Here is a 6,034-nt window from a genome sequence, read left to right on the forward strand (position 1 = left end):
TTTAAATTTTAGCCATGTTGGCTGAGTTTTTATATACTTTATATTTACACAATAAAAGAAAATTAAAGGACACCTCAGTGGCTCAGCTGGTTAAGCTCCTGACTCTTGATTTCAGATTGGGTCATACTCTCATGGTTGCAAGATCAAGCCCGAGTTGGGCTCGTGCTGTGTGTGGAGACTGCTTAAGATGCTCTCTGTCTCTCTCTCGCTTTGCCACTCACCTGCTCTCTCTCTCTTTCTCTTTTTCTCAAAAAAAAAAAAAAAAAAAAAAAAGGCGGGTCCCCTGGGTGGCTTGGTCGGTTAAGCGTCCGACTTCGGCTCAGGTCATGATCTTATGGTCCGTGAGTTCGAGCCCCGAGTCGGGCTCTGTGCTGACAGCTCAGAGCCTGGAGCCTGTTTCAGATTCTGTGTCTCCCTCTCTCTCTGCCCCTCCCCCGTTCATGCTCTGTCTCTCTCTGTCTCAAAAATAAATAAACGTTAAAAAAAAATTTTTAAAAAAAGATAAGAAAAAAGGAATTTATGACTCAAGGATTTTAAATCCTAATGTTATAGGCAAAGCCTCATTTTTATGGAAAATAAAACACTCTTTTCCTTCCACTTCTGGTAGCTCATTAAGAGAAGCCACTACTAAATCCTGTTCCTGCTGCATTTCTATGTAGCAGGACACAGCTCTCGCAATCCTTCCTAAACACTGTTCAGGAGTGATGGAGCGATGAGCTTCATGGCTTGTACTTCTGGCATTGCACTTATTCTAGGGATCAGGACAATCTCTAATGTGATCCCAGGATGATTGTCCTGTTCTGCTGTGGTTATTAGGGAAGTGGCTGTAAACCGTCCTCTTTTAGAGAAAGACAAGACTTTTCAGATTCTGTCTTATTGGCCAGCTACTCTATTGATGTTGTATTTGTTTTAGTAACTAAAGAGTCAAAGGTAACTTCTTCAGTGATTCTGTTTGGGCTTTACAAAATATTAAGAACAAATTCTCATGACTCTTGTATAGTTGTTGCCCTATTTCTAATGCCCTCTTTGTACGGCCCAATAAAATCAAAGGTATCATTATTTGCCAACAACTTGGTTTTGCAGATCCAGAATTTAGCAAATTTTTTGGCCTCAGGAATATGGGACAATATGGTAAGTATATCATTAGAAAGTACACTCCCTTCAGTGAACTGCAGACATAATGTTAAAGTGTTGTTAATTTTATAGGATCATTCAAGTTGTGCTTTCTTTTCTTCATCTTCTCTTTCCATACTCTTCCAAAATGAAATATTCATTTCCTCTATTATTTCTATTTTTGTTTTAAGTTCCAAAGGATGCTATTTATAGATTTTCCCCTTAGATTTCAGACATGCTTCCAGTTGTTTCCTTTGATTCTCTGCTGTGTTCTTAATAAATGGATTAGTTTGGGACTTTTCTTTCATTTATGGTTTTGTCACCAGCCTGAGTTTGGGAAGGTATCATATTGAGAAAATGGTTCTGGGAAAGAGTCTTTTTCAACTTGGAGTCCAAAGTCTGTGCATTTTCTTGATAGCTGTTGCTGCATTTATTCCCATTGGTTCCATTTACTGTTACGTTAGGGTGCTTGGGATGACTGAATTCAAACTACGAAGTGTCAAGTTGGGCCTTTGGATTATGGGTTTTGCCTTTGGCAGTGCACTTGATGTCTGACGTCTAAAACAAGGTTGAGTGGATTTCTGATCTTGCTTAATGTTTGGACGTCTGTTGTTACAGCCTCCCAGAAGCACACTGGGGCATGTCCAGGGTTTGGTTTGTTGTACTTTCTGTTCAGTACCAGTGGGTGACTGTAACTTAGTTTCATTTGGTCTTTCATATTTATCCTTATTAACCCTTATAACTTTTATGTCCTTGACGACAGGTTTCTTTGATGCTTCAGTCCTACCAAGGTTCTGAACTAGTGAGAGGGACCTGCCCTTGGGAATTTTTCTCCTGGTCTTGAAAGATTTGTTCCTCTAGAAAGTGGCTGTGACTTTACTGGTGGAATCTTAATTTGTGTTTCTCCAACAAATTGTTTATTAAGTCTTTCAGAATAGCACTATTCCCTGAACTTTTGCCCAAGGTTTCTTTAGGAGTCAAACTACTTTAGGTTTCATTATAAGACTTAGTCTTTGACTTACCTATTGTCCACAATTCAGAATTCAGCTTCCTTTCAGAGTCTGGTAAAGTTTGGGGCAAATTTTCCTTGTTCATCAGTTTCAGAAAGCTACCCAAGGATTCATTTCAAACATGATTATTGTCTACAGGGTCTGTGCATTTAGCATTTCCTTGATCTGCTACCTGCTGCTTTGCAGTTTTCAGTTCTTTTATATTAAGTGATCCCACAGTTTTTCTACACAGTTCTTTGGTTATGTATGATCCAGCTTCATGCTTTTGCTGACTGTTGCTGGAAAGCTTACTCTTTGAGTTAGAACAAATACCTCCTGAAGTCAGCCTTTTGCCTAGAAGTTTTGATGGCTCCAACTCTGGCTTCTGGGATCCTGTGATATTGGCAGGCCTGGGCTGGAGTTTAATGCTGATGGGTCTTGTAGCTTTGATAGGCAAAGCAACATGATTGGTAACATCCTTTCTGGGCACGATAGTAGATTTAGAAGGTCTAGGATTCAGACAATTACTCTTGACTTTTAGATAAGGCTTAGTGTTTTGACACTTCAGTTTTCGCTTGACTGCTAAGTAGTCCTGGAACTTTCTCTGCCACTCTTTACGGCTTTGAACCACTCTTCAGTGGTAGCACCATGAATTTTCCATGACAGTTTTTCTTCCACTATTTTTTTAAAAAAATAATTATGTAGTGTATCCTCCATGGTACCATCAGAAGGATCTTCCCGAAAAACATTTGATCCTTACTTTAAGAACCAATTTTGTTAATTTTTTTTAGACAGAGTAAGTTTAAAAGGGACACCTGAACTGAACCTGTTTAAAAACCTGTTTTTGGTGCCCAGCATCCTACAAAACAAACTTGTAAATCTTTGTATGTTATCAAATATTCCATATCTGTTCCATCTTGGTTTCTGATTTTTCTTGTACAGAAATCCTGTTCCTCACATTCCATCTAGTCATGTTTTGATAACTTTGACATGGTATTTCCTCTCAACTCTGCCTACATTCCTTTCTCTAGAGATTGTGGTGAATGGGCTTTTACTAACACTTCCAGGCCCAGATGAGATGTGTCTTCCTTGTTGAGAGTGACCTCATACACTCAGGTAAAGTCACAGTTTTGTTCCTCATTTTTCCTGTTACACTTTTAGTGAAAGTCAAAATCTTTATAATGGTCAATGGGACCCTACATTATTTGCAATTTTCCTATCTTCTCCACACCTTTCACCTCATGATCTTATCTTAAAGCTTTTCCTCTAGTTATCCCTCCATCTTCAGTGACCTTAATGCAGATAGTCACTTGGCTATCTTCACATCCTTTGAAGGTTGTTTAAATGACATCTTCTCAATGAGGCCTGCCATGACTGCCATGTTTAAAATTGCAATTGCCCTACCAATCAGCTTTATGCTATATATATTCTTTGTGGTATTTATCATCTTATAAAAAATTATAAACTTTATTTATTTGACTTATTTTTTTTTAACTACTATACCCACTGAATGGAATGCAAGTCCCCATGATGGCAAAATTTTTTTATTTTGTTTTGTGTTTCCATTCATATGTACCAAACATCTAGAATAGTGCCTGCATAATAAATATTTATTAACTCAGTGAAAAATAAATCTTGAGCAAGTCACTTTGCCTCTTTAACCTCTACTTCCTTTTTTGTAAAAAACAGAGGTCATAAGAATTCCTAAATGAGAAAGCTATTGTGATTAATAAATGAGATGATGCATGCAAAACTGTTAGCATAATGCCTTACTCATCATGCTCAATTAATAATGTCAACTCCCATTATTAATTGTTTTATTATTTTCTGGGTTTTTAAGATTCAAAAGCTGAACTGTTATAACTATTAAGTTTACAGAAGTGAAAAAAGAAAAGTTCTGGAAAAGAACCCAGGAAGAGAGGCACCAGGTGGCTCAGTCGGTTAACTGTCTGACTTCACTCAGGTCATGAGCTCGCGGTTTGTGAGTTCAAGCCCCGTGTTAGGCTCTGTGCCTACAACTGGGAGCCTGGAGCCTGCTTCCGATTCTGTTTCCCTCTTTCTCTGCCCCTCCCCTGCTCAGGCTATGTCTCTCTCCGTCTCTCAAAAATAAATAAATGTTAAAAAAATTTTTTTAAAAGAACCCAAGAAGAATGTTTGTAGGTGGACTTTATTATATAGTTATATATTTTTTAACTTCAGAAAAATGATAAATTACATTTTATAATATAGAAATAACCTGAAATATTAAAACATTAACAAAAGTATTTTCTAGATATCTTAACTATTCTCTTCTGAAAGCAATATAATGAAATTTATCAATTTTTAAATATTCAGAACTGTTAGTTTAACTGTTAGTTAGATTTTTACCGAATCTCATCTACAATAAATAAAGTGCCATTAAAAGTTAGGTCATTTTTTTTAAAACTTATCAAAAATAGATCAAAGTGATACACATAGTTTTAAAATAAATAAATAAATAAATAAATAAATAAATAAATAAATAAATGCAAATGGTATTGATGGAGTTAAGACAAAAACTCAGCAATATCTTACCCTGACCTTCTGCATGCCCAACTGTACTCACTAAGGCTTTAATGATTCCTGTTTAGAGCTTTTCTGGTGCTTGCCTTTAGTCATTTAACATACATGTGTGTACTGCCATTTTTTAACTCGTCAAATGTAGATTTTTTTATTGTCTTTTAGATATGATATATCAGCTATTAACTTATTTCTCCACCTCCAACTCTCTCACCCTTTACCTTCTTCCAATTCTTGGTAGTTCTAAGACTTTAAAACTTTTCAATTGATTGTTCTTGTTAGTTGTTTTAAGTATTGAAATTTCTAATTTCAATGTAAATATTATCTTTTGAATTTCCCTTTTGTAAGATGAGCATGTCATTACCTCTATGCTTCCTTACCTTTACTTTCTTTCTTTTTATGTTTCAATTTTTTATTTAAATTTTAGTTAGTTAACATGTAGTGTAATATTAGTTTCAGGAGTAGAATTTAGTGGTTCATCATCTCCGTATAACACCCATTGGTCATTGCAATAAGTGCCCTCCTTATTGCCCATCACCCATTTATCCATCTCCTGCCCACCTCTCCTCCAGCAAATCTTAGTTTGTTCTTCTTTTACGGTTTGACTCCTTCTCTTCCTCTTTTTTTTTTCTTCCCCAAATGTTCACTTTTTTTTTTTTATGTTCACTTTTTTTTTAATTGCACATATGATTGAAGTCATATGGTATTTGTCATTTCTGGTCGATTTATTTCATTTAGAATAATACATGAGAGCTCTATCCACATTGTTGTAAATGGCAATATTTCATTCATTTTGAAGGCTGAGTAATAGCCATTATATTGTTATATATATATAATATATATAATGATATATATACTGATATATATATCAGTAATCATATATATTATATATAATTTTATGGATACATATACCACCATTCATTAACCATTTATCAGTCAATGGACATTTGGGCTCTGTCCATAATTGGACTATTGTTGATAATACAGCTATAAACATTGGGGTGCACGTTCTCCTTTAAATCAGTATTTTTGTATCTTTTGGGTAAATACCTAGTAGTGCAATTGCTGGGTCATAAGGTGGTTCTATTTTTACTTTTTGAGGAACCTTCCACTACTTTCTGGAATGGCTGCATTCCCACCAACAGTGTAAGACAGTTCTACTTTCTCTGCATCCTTACGAACATCTGTTGTTCTTGTGTTGCTAATTTTAGGCATTCTGACAGGTGAGAGGTGGTATCTCATCATAGTTTTGATTTGTATTTCCCTGGTGATGAGTGATGTTGTTTCATGTATTTGTTAGCCATCTGTATGTCTTCTTTGGAAAAATATATTTTCATGTCTCTTTCCCATTTATTAGCTGGATTATTTGTTTTTTGGGTGTTGAGTTTTATAAG

The 6,034-nt window shown here is 35.6% G+C and overlaps 1 pseudogene; it reads right to left on the bottom strand.

Moving 5' to 3' along the window:
* Window positions 1–517: 517 nt before the first annotated feature.
* LOC109246749 (cytoskeleton-associated protein 2-like) lies at window positions 518–3,483 on the bottom strand (annotated as a pseudogene).
* Between the last annotated feature and the right edge of the window lie 2,551 nt (window positions 3,484–6,034).

Source organism: Panthera pardus, unplaced genomic scaffold, assembly GCF_024362965.1.
Source record: "Panthera pardus isolate Hobbes unplaced genomic scaffold, ASM2436296v1 HiC_scaffold_13, whole genome shotgun sequence".
Lineage (NCBI taxonomy): Eukaryota > Metazoa > Chordata > Mammalia > Carnivora > Felidae > Panthera > Panthera pardus.